Source organism: Dendrobates tinctorius, unplaced genomic scaffold, assembly GCF_039654945.1.
Source record: "Dendrobates tinctorius isolate UK_male_01 unplaced genomic scaffold, ASM3965494v1 ptg000039l, whole genome shotgun sequence".
Classification (NCBI taxonomy): Eukaryota; Metazoa; Chordata; class Amphibia; order Anura; family Dendrobatidae; genus Dendrobates; species Dendrobates tinctorius.
Window position 1 is genome coordinate 5,420,235 of NW_027361707.1, and position 10,920 is coordinate 5,431,154.

Here is a 10,920-nt window from a genome sequence, read left to right on the forward strand (position 1 = left end):
AAGAGAGCTGAAACATAACAGCCATATGCAAATTAGCCTGTAAGTGCACAGGGGCGTGTCACTGCACTCTGAAATCTTCCTCCGCGCCCCAAGTGCACTTCCATCCTCCCTTTTATATGACTTTTATGTTACATTTCTCCAGACTGGCACATTGGATTTCTGCAAAAATTGCGAGAAAATGTCCGGCACAGTCCTACCACTACTCCCATATGTGACGTGTGCTGACAGGGTCCCATTACACCGAGTGGGAAGAGTAAATCTGCCATTATTCCCTGCTCCCTGTAATATCTGGATATTCCCGGTAGAAGGTTGGGTGATCGCCTCACCTGTAATCAGATCGCTGTTCAGCTCCGGCTGACTCCCATTAGGGTCAGGGATTTCCGGGATGACATTTTGCTCTTCTTTGTCGCCTTCTGCTGTTTCCTGATAGATATAATATATGTCATTAATATGTGGAAGATGTCACTAAATCCCCAAATACATAAATCAGGAAAGACTAAGCCTGCATTCACAGATGCACCAATAGTAACTCTACACTGATTAGCATAATTCTGCCAATACCATGTACTGCCAATCACAGGTGTGGGAGTGATGATATACAGAAGCATCCAATCACTGGTGTGGGCAGGGTTATACAGGGCTCAGCATTCAGAGAACTGCCAAATCTGTGGCAGAGAAAATACTGATTGTATCACAAATGCTGCACCCAGTAAGGTAATGGATATATCTCTAGAATCAGTGTCTCTGCCCCTACATCATGCTGCTCTCAGATGGGAGCAAAAACCTGGTGACAGATTCCCTTTAATATAAATGCTATTATGTAATAAATAATGTCATCTCCTCTTAGAATAGAGATGTTCCGTGGTTATATGGGGATAATACTGGATGTGTCATTCACACCCCATGATCAGTGATACTTACATCAGCAGATTCTTGGATCTCCTGGATCTCGCAGATCACACTGTCAGGATCCGCCAGGGAAGTTATTTCTAAAATAGTGATAAAACAATGAAGACATAAAATGTTTTAGATGATATTAATCCAACATACATCATACAGCAACATAAGGGGGAAATGACAAGACGTCTGTAAATGGGATTAATGGTCGTCATATGGGGATTCTACATATGAGGGCGTAGGGCGCATCCATAGATAAATGTAAGGTAAATGATGGAGGAACCCTCAATCACCACAGGAATGAGGAAACCCCCACCCTCACTGTCCGTGTGATAAGAGAGCTGAAACATAACAGACATATGCAAATTAGCCTGTAAGTGCACAGGGGCGTGTCACTGCACTCTGATTTCTTCCTCCACGCCCCAAGTGCACTTCCATCCTCCCTTTTATATGACTTTTATGTTACATTTCTCCAGACTGGCACATTGGATTTCTGCAAAAATTGCGAGAAAATGTCCTGCACAGTCCTCCCACTACTCCCATATGTGACGTGTGCTGACAGGTTCCCATTACACCGAGTGGGAAGAGTAAATCTGCCATTATTCCCTGCTCCCTGTAATATCTGGATATTCCCGGTAGAAGGTTGGGTGATCGCCTCACCTGTAATCAGTTCGCTGTTCAGCTCCGGCTGACTCCCATTGGGGTCAGGGATTTCCGGGATGACATTCTGCTCTTCTTTGTCGCCTTCTGCTGTTTCCTGATAGATATAATATATGTCATTAATATGTGGAAGATGTCACTAAATCCCCAAATACATAAATCAGGAAAGACTGAGCCAGATCTGATATGTGACTGGTGATCTGGAGAAGATCAGAAAACAAGGACGTGTGATAGAGAAGATGATGGCTCCTTACCGGGCGTTCCGATGAGCGGGCCGGACGTTCCAGTACAGACAGGACTTTTTCGGCCAGGTCTTTAATAAAAGCCAAATCTCCATGTTGAGATCGATTTTCAGCCTATAAAGAAGAAAAGACATAAAAAGGAAAATTCTGAGATGAGAAAAGACACAATGGAGGCGGCCATTGTCTGTGACATCGTCTCCTCTCTGCAGATACGACGACTCCATATCTGGGGACTCGTCGTGTTTTATATGGGAGGAAAGAAGAAGCTTCTCTCCCACCATGATGATCTATAATTATGGAAAAGTGGTGTGCGGAGCGTCCGCCATTTACCTGCTGTAGTAATGTCTTGATGTTCTGAGATAAATCCGTCAGATACTCTGAGGTGAGATGACCTCGTTGGTATTTGGTCAGGCAATCCTTTACTAGCTCCAGCACCAGCCGGTGAGAGAAGCTGAGGACGCCATCGGGAGGTAGAAGCTCAATGTCACGGCGATTGGTGGTGAGAATCTCCGATAAAGCTTCTGCCTGAATATTGTCGAGAAGTAATTCAGCCATAGTGAAACATTGCAAGTGCGCTCAATCACTATAGAACCATAAATGGCACCCGTTACCCTGTGCGCATTGTGTAAGTAGCCACTGTGCATTGTGATGTCATAATGGCTGAGAATGACCAGTGATGTCATAATGGCTGAGAATGACCAGTGATGTCATAATGGCTGAGAATGACCAGTGATGTCATAATGGCTGAGAATGACCAGTGATGTCATAATGGCTGAGAATGACCAGTGATGTCATAATGGCTGAGAATGACCAGTGATGTCATAATGGCTGAGAATGAGCAGTGATGTCATAATGGAATCTTGTGATGGAATCTTCAAGGGGCGACTCTGCACAAATAGATGCTGCCTGACAATATGTAAAGTGGAAGCACCATAGAATTAAACATGTCTCCAGGCTTTGTTGGCCGTTCTCTCTTATTTCTAATTAGAACAGAACCACCAGGATTAGGGTCGGTTCACACGCTACTTATTTGTAGCATTTTTTTCTGCACCAAAATCCAGAAAGAATACTTGACACAATATACACATTTTTTGGTGTTTTTTATTTGCATTTTCCTTCCATTTATTTCAATGGATGAAAAACGCGGCAAAACCCCTGAAAGACCTGACGTAATGCAGATTTTAAAAAAATGCAACAACTAAAACCCTGTGTGTGAATGAGATGTCAGAAATCTCCTTCACTAAGCTGCTACTGTAAAACTCAGCGATTTTGCATCAGAAAACAAACGCTAAATCATCAACTCGGGCTCATTCCCACTTGTGATGAAATCGGAGGAATGCAATCCAATAAAAAATCAGATTGAATTCGGATCAATTGTATTCTATGATTGTGTCTTCATCTGCGTTTTTTTTATTTTCCAGCTCGGATCGGATCACGATCGGACTGGAAAAAACTTGCAGCATGCTGCGACTGTAATCAGTATTCGCATCGCATCCCTCAATAGAAGTCAATGGGTGCGAGAGAAATATCGCACAGCACTCAGACCATGCGAGTGCTGTCTGATTTTTATGCACCGGTGTCCTTTGAAAAACCAGTAATTCATATGCGGTGTACGGTAAAATCACACTGACAGGTTAGAAAAGGATAGATATACACATAGAATACATATACACTACCATTCAAAAGTTTGGGGTCACCCAGACAATTTTGTTTTCCATGAAAACTCATACTTTTATTAATCAAATGAGTTACCAAATGAATGTAAAATCTCGTCCAGACATTGACAAGGTTCGAAAAAAAGATTTTTATTTGAAATAATAGTTTTCTCCTTCAAACTTTGCTTTCATCAAAGAATGCTCCCTTTGCAGCAATTCCAGCATTGCAGACCTTTGGCATTCTAGCAGTTAATTTGCTGAGGTAATCTGGAGAAATTTCCCCCCATGCTTCCAGAAGCCCCTCCCACAAGTTGGTTTGGCTTGATGGGCACGTTTTGCGTACCATACGGTCAAGCTGCTCCCACAACAGCTCAATGGGGCTGAGATCTGGTGACTGCGCTGGCCACTCCATTACAGATAGAACACCAGCTGCCGGCTTCTTCCCTAAATAGTTCTTGCATATTTTGGAGGTGTGCTTTGGGTCATTGTCCTGTTGTAGGATGAAATTGGCTCCAATCAAGCGCTGTCCACAGGGTGTTCGGCCCCCTGGAAGTTTTCAACCTTTTCCCACATATCATGCTTCAAACATAAAGATACCAAATGTAAATTTTTGGTGAAGAATCAACAACAAGTGGGACACAATTGTGAAGTTGAAGGAAATTTATTGGTTATTTTAAATATTTGTGGAAATTCAAAAACTGAAAAGTGGGGCGTGCAATATTATTCAGCCCCTTTAACTTAATACTTTGCTGCACCACCTTTTGCTGTGATTACAGCTGCAGTCGCTTGGGGTATGTCTCTATCTGTTTTGTACATCGAGAGACTGAAATTCTTGCCCATTCTTCCTTGACAATCAGCTCGAGCTCAGTGAGGTTTGGAGATCGTTTGTGAACAGCAGTTTTCAGCTCTTTCCACTGATTCTCGATTGGATTCAGGTCTGAACTTTGACTTGGCCATTCTAACACCTGGATACGTTTATTTGTGAACCATTCCATTGTAAATTTTGCTTTATGTTTGGGATGATTGTCTTGTTGGAAGACAAATCTCCATCCCAGGTTCAGGTCTTTTGCAGACTCCAACAGGTTTTCTTTAAGAATGGTCCTGTATTTGCCTCCATCCATCATCCCATCAATTTTAACCATCTTCCCTGTCCCTGCTGAAGAAAAGCAGGCCCAAGCCAGGATGCTGCCACCACCATATTTGACAGTGGGGATGGTGTGTTCAGGGTGATGAGCTATGTTGCCTTTACGCCAAACATATCATTTGGCATTGTTGCCAAAAAGTTCAATTTTGGCTTCATCTGACCAGAGCACCTACTTCTACATGTTTAGTGTGTCTCCCAGGTGGTTTGTTCCAAACTTTAAAAGACACTTTTTATGGTATCTTTGAGAAATGGCTTTCTTCTTGCCACTCTTCCATAAAGGCCAGATTTGTGCAGTGTACGACTGATTGTTGTCCTATGGACAGACTGTCCCACCCTCAGCTGTAGATCTCTGCAGTTCAGCCAGAGTGATCATGGGCCTCTTAGCTGCATCTCTGATCAATCTTCTCCTGGCTTGAGATGAAAGTTTAGAGGGACGGCTGGGTCTTGGTAGGTTTGCAGTGGTATGATACTCCTTCCATTTCAATATGATCGCTTGCACAGTGCTCCTTGGGATGTTTAAAGTTTGGGAAATCATTTTGCATCCAAATCCGGCTTTAAACTTCTCCACAACAGTATCACGGAACTGCCTGTTGTGTTCCTTGGTCTTCATGATGCTCACTGTGCTTGAAACAGAACCCTGAGACTATCACAGAGCAGGTGCGTTTATACGGAGACTTGATTACACACAGGTGGATTATATTTATCATTAGTCATTTAGGACAACATTGTATCATTCAGAGATCCACAATGAACTTCTGGAGTGAGTTTGCTGCACTGAATGTAAAGGGGTCGAATAATATTGCACGCCCCACTTTTCAGTTTTTTAATTTCCACAAAAATTTAAATAACCAATAAATTTCGTTCAACTTCACAATTGTGTTCCACTTGTTGTTGATTCTTCACCAAAAATTTACATATGGTATCTTTATGTTTGAAGCATGATATGTGGGAAAAGGTTGAAAAGTTCCAGGGAGCCGAATACTTTCGCAAGGCACTGTAGCCTTCCGTATTCAAAATCCTTTTACCTTGTACAAGTCTCCCACTTTACCAGCACCAAAGCAACCCCAGACCATCACATTACCTCCATCATGTTTGACAGATGGCGTCAGGCACTCTTCCAGCATCTTTTCAGTTGCTCTGCATCTCACAAATGTTCTTCTGTGTGATCCAAACACCTCAAACTTGGATTTGTCTGTCCATAACACTTTTTCCAATCTTCCTCTGTCCAATGTCTGTGTTCTTTTGCCCATGTTAATCTTTTCCTTTTATTAGCCAGTCTCAGATTTGGCTTTTTCTTTGCCACTCTGCCCTGAAGGCCAGCATCCTGGAGTCGCCTCTTCACTGTAGACGTTGACACTGTCGTTTTGCGTGTACTATTTAATGAAGCTGCCAGTTAAACACCTGTGAGTAGTGTTGAGCGATACCGTTCGATACCCAAAAATATCGTATCGGATGGTATCGCCCGATATGAAAAAAATATCGGGTATCGCCGATTTCGATACCGGAAGTCCCATTCAAGTCAATGGGACTTCTGGTATCGGAATTAAAAAAAAGCCCTTTATTTCCTTGTTGGCTAATTCTACATAATTGAAAACAAATAAGAATCATGTAGAATGTATTGTGGGAGGTGGAGGAGACATTAAAAGCATAGTGGTTTATTCAAATCACATGGCATAGCATTAATTCCAATTTTTTTTTTCAGTACGTTCGGAGTTAAAAAGATATTGACTATGTTAACCTTTTTTATATTTTGTCAGATATGTATGTTTCACAACTTCTATGCTCTTCACGTTCTTTTGTACTTCTCCCACACTTTCTCCTTCATGATCCGCAGCAGTAGCATTTATTTCATCAACTTTTTCTTCACCTTATTCATCTTCTTCTTCTTCATCTTCTTCCCATTAATGTTTTTTTCCATTCTTCATATTCTTCTTATTCAGCTATTATCAATTTTAATATGCTATTTCTTCATCTGCTTCCTATTCTTCTTTGTCTTCATTTTCTTATGGTGACAGGCATTCCTGTAGTACTTATCTATAAAAGTTATAAGATTACACCTTACGTTCTGCCTGTCACTAAAGATTTACAACAGGATTTGTCCGCGTTCAGTTTGGCCTGCAGCAGCAGGCATTTTCCAGGGGCACCACGAGGAGGAACGGACTCACCCCCATTTACTGCTTAGTCTTCTTCTGCTTATAATTTTGATTTCTTCTATGCTGATTTTTAGTCTTATGCTTAATGTTCTTCTGCTTTCTGTTCTTCTGCTTTTGCTTCTTCTGCTTCTTGTTCTTCTGTCTTTTGTTCTGTATCTTGGTGGTTGTCTTCATGTTCTTTGTCCTCTTGGTCTTATTATTTAGGGTCATATTTCTGGTCTTCTTTGGTGTGGTCTTCAGGGTCGTCGTCATCAGGGTCGTCGTCATGGAGATCAATAAGGATTACCAAAGACAATTTCAAAAAGCTTGATCTTGGAAATGTAGCAGAAGGTACAAGAAGGCTGAGAAACTGGCGAGAACCAGCAGACAGTGCTGGCACCCGGATGGGTAGCAGAAGGAACAAGAGCCAATGGCACTACCGAGGACCAACTGACGGTGCTGGACCACGGTTACTAAGCAGAAGGTACCTGTGCTAAAAAGCACTACCAAGGACCAGCTGATGGTGCTGGACCTCGGATACCGAGATGGAGGCACCTAGGTCAAAGGCTGTGGCGAGAACCAGCAGACAGTGCTGGCACCCGGATGGGTAGCAGAAGGAAAAAGAGCCAATGGCACTACCGAGGACCAACTGACGGTGCTGGACCACGGTTACTAAGCAGAAGGTACCTGTGCTAAAAAGCACTACCAAGGACCAGCTGACGGTGCTGGACCTCGGATACCGAGATGGAGGCACCTAGGCCAAAGGCTGTGGCGAGAACCAGCAGACAGTGCTGGCACCCGGGTGGGTAGCAGAAGGAACAAGAGCCAATGGCACTACCGAGGACCAACTGACGGTGCTGGACCATGGTTACTAAGCAGAAGGTACCTGTGCTAAAAAGCACTACTAAGGACCAGCTGACGGTGCTGGACTTCGGATACCGAGATGGAGGCACCTAGGCCAAAGGCTCTGGCGAGAACCAGCAGACAGTGCTGGAACCCGGGTGGGTAGCAGAAGGTAAGCCGGCCGCAGTTACCGAAACCCACAGTCCTACAGGGGGTCCATGTCCCATTAGCACAGAAGGTACCTGTGCTAAAAAGCACTACCAAGGACCAGCTGACGGTGCTGGACCTCGGATACCAAGATGGAGGCACCTAGGCCAAAGGCTCTGGCGAGAACCAGCAGACAGTGCTGGAACTCGGGTGGGTAGCAGAAGGTACCCATTCAAAGCAAAGTAGCCACGCCGCAAGCCGGCCGCAGTTACCGAAACCCACAGTCCTACAGGGGGTCCATGTCCCATTGGCACTACGGATCCAGCCTTCAGTGCCAGTTCCCGCAGCCCACATAGGAGTCACCTAAACTGCAGGCACCGTAGAGTCGGCTAACCCGGCCGCAAGACGACAGGACAACGGATTGGTGGCATAGTGACCTTGACACTACCCGGAAACAGCAGGCGTGCTGGAACCAGGCTGGGCAACAGGGAGTCCCCGTGCCAAAGACACTGCCGAGCACCAACTGGCGTTGTTGGAGCCCAGGGACAATCATGGTGTAGGCCGAGGCCTACTTGGTGGTAGTTTTAGATTGTTTGTAGGCTACAACAGACTGTCAACGTGCTCCAATTAGGCATCGGTCTCCACTCTGTTTCCAGGATTTCACGTGACCACCAACACTGCCAGTTTATGCGTACAGCAGCCGTCTGCCCAATCCACACGTGTTGCTGTGTTACTGGGATTCTGTAATGTCAGCAGATCCCCTGATGTGTGTCTGCCACTGTCTCCTGCTCTGTCCACTTTCCCACCGATTGCAGTGGGAAGGTGGACAGCGCAGGAGACAGTGGCGGACACATATTGGGGGATCTGCTGACGTTACAGAACCCCAGTAACACAGGAACACGTGTGGAATGCGTGGACGGCAACTGTGAGCAGGAACTGGCGGTGTTGGAGGTCAGGGGAAATACTAGAGACAGAGTGGAGACAGAGGCCAAATCAGAGAATGTTTAAATCTGAAGTAGTTACAATTTGGAGGCAGCAGCAGTTTGCCCTGCACACAGCAGGGGATCAGCTGACGTTACCGAACCCCACTTTCACATGAACGAGTGTGTTTTTCTGTGTGGACAGCACTTCCGAGCACCAACTGGCGTTGTTGGAGCCCAGGGACAATCATGGTGCAGGCCGAGGCCTATTAGGAGCCAGGTGTAAAGCTGAGGTATTTTGACTTTGGAGGGAGCAGGACACTTTGCCCTCCACACAGCAGGGGATCAGCCGACATTACCGACCCCCACTTTCACATGAACGAGTGTGTTTTTCTGTGTGGACAGCACTTCCGAGCACCAACTAGCGTTGTTGGAACCCAGGGACAATCATGGTGCAGGCCGAGGCCTACTAGGAGCCATGTATAAAGCTGAGGTATTTTGACTTTGGAGGGAGCAGGACACTTTGCCCTCCACACAGCAGGGGATCTGCTGACGTTACCGAACCCCACTTTCACATGAACGAGTGTGTTTTTCTGTGTGGACAGCACTTCCGAGCTCCAACTGGCATTGTTGGAGCCCAGGGACAATCATGGTGCAGGCCGAGGCCTATTAGGAGCCAGGTGTAAAGCTGAGGTATTTTGACTTTGGAGGGAGCAGGACACTTTGCCCTCCACACAGCAGGGGATCAGCCGACGTTACCGACACCCACTTTCACATGAACGAGTGTGTTTTTCTGTGTGGACAGCACTTCCGAGCACCAACTAGCGTTGTTGGAACCCAGGGACAATCATGGTGCAGGCCAAGGCCTACTAGGAGCCAGGTATAAAGCTGAGGTATTTTGACTTTGGAGGGAGCAGGACACTTTGCCCTCCACACAGCAGGGGATCAGCTGACGTTACCGAACCCCACTTTCACATGAACGAGTGTGTTTTTCTGTGTGGACAGCACTTCCGAGCACCAACTAGCGTTGTTGGAGCCCAGGGAGAACCAGGGTGCAGGCCCGAGGCCTACTTGGTGGCAGTTTTAGATTGTTTGTAGGCTACAACAGACTGTCAACGTGCTCCAACTAGGCATCTGTCTCCACTCTGTTTCCAGGATTTCACGTGACTACCAACACCGCCAGTTTATGCGTACAGTAGCCGTCTGCCCAATCCACACGTGTTGCAGTGTTACTGGTGTTCTGTAATGTCAGCAGATCCCCTGATGTTTGTCTGCCAATGTCTCCTGCTCTGTCCACATTCCCACCACTTGCAGTGGGAAGGTGGACAGCGCAGGAGACAGTGCCGGACACACATTGGGGGATCAGCTCACGTTACAGAACACCAGGAACACAGGAACAAGTGTGGAATGCGTGGACGGCAACTGTGAGCAGGAACTGGCGATGTTGGAGGTCAGGGGAAATACTAGAGACAGAGTGGAGACAGAGGCCAAATCAGAGAATGTTTAAATCTGAAGTAGTTACAATTTGGAGGCAGCACCAGTTTGCCCTCCACACAGCAGGGGATCAGCTGACGTTACCGAACCCCACTTTCACATGAACGAGTGTGTTTTTCTGTGTGGACAGCACTTCCGAGCACCAACTAGCGTTGTTGGAACCCAGGGACAATCATGGTGCAGGCCGAGGCCTACTAGGAGCTAGATGTAAAGCTGAGGTATTTTGACTTTGGAGGGAGCAGGACACTTTGCCCTCCACACAGCAGGGGATCAGCTGACGTTACCGAACCCCACTTTCACATGAACGAGTGTTTTTCTGTGTGGACAGCACTTCCGAGCACCAACTGGCATTGTTGGAGCCCAGGGACAATCATGGTGCAGGCCGAGGCCTACTAGGAGCCAGGTGTAAAGCTGAGGTATTTTGACTTTGGAGGGAGCAGGACACTTTGCCCTCCACACAGCAGGGAATCAGCCGACGTTACCGAACCCCACTTTCACATGAACGAGTGTGTTTTTCTGTGTGGACGGCACTTCCGAGCAACAACTGACGATGTTGGAGCCCAGGGATAGTCATTTTGTAGGCTGAGGCCTACTTGGAGGCAGTTTAAGATAAGACGTTGTTTGAATTTGGAGGCAGCAGCAGTTTGCCCTCCACACAGCAGGGGATCAGCTGACATTACTGACCCCCACTTTCACATGAACGAGTGTGTTTTTCTGTGTGGACAGCACTTCCGAGCACCAACTAGCGTTGTTGGAGCCCAGGGAGAACCAGGGTGCAGGCCGAGG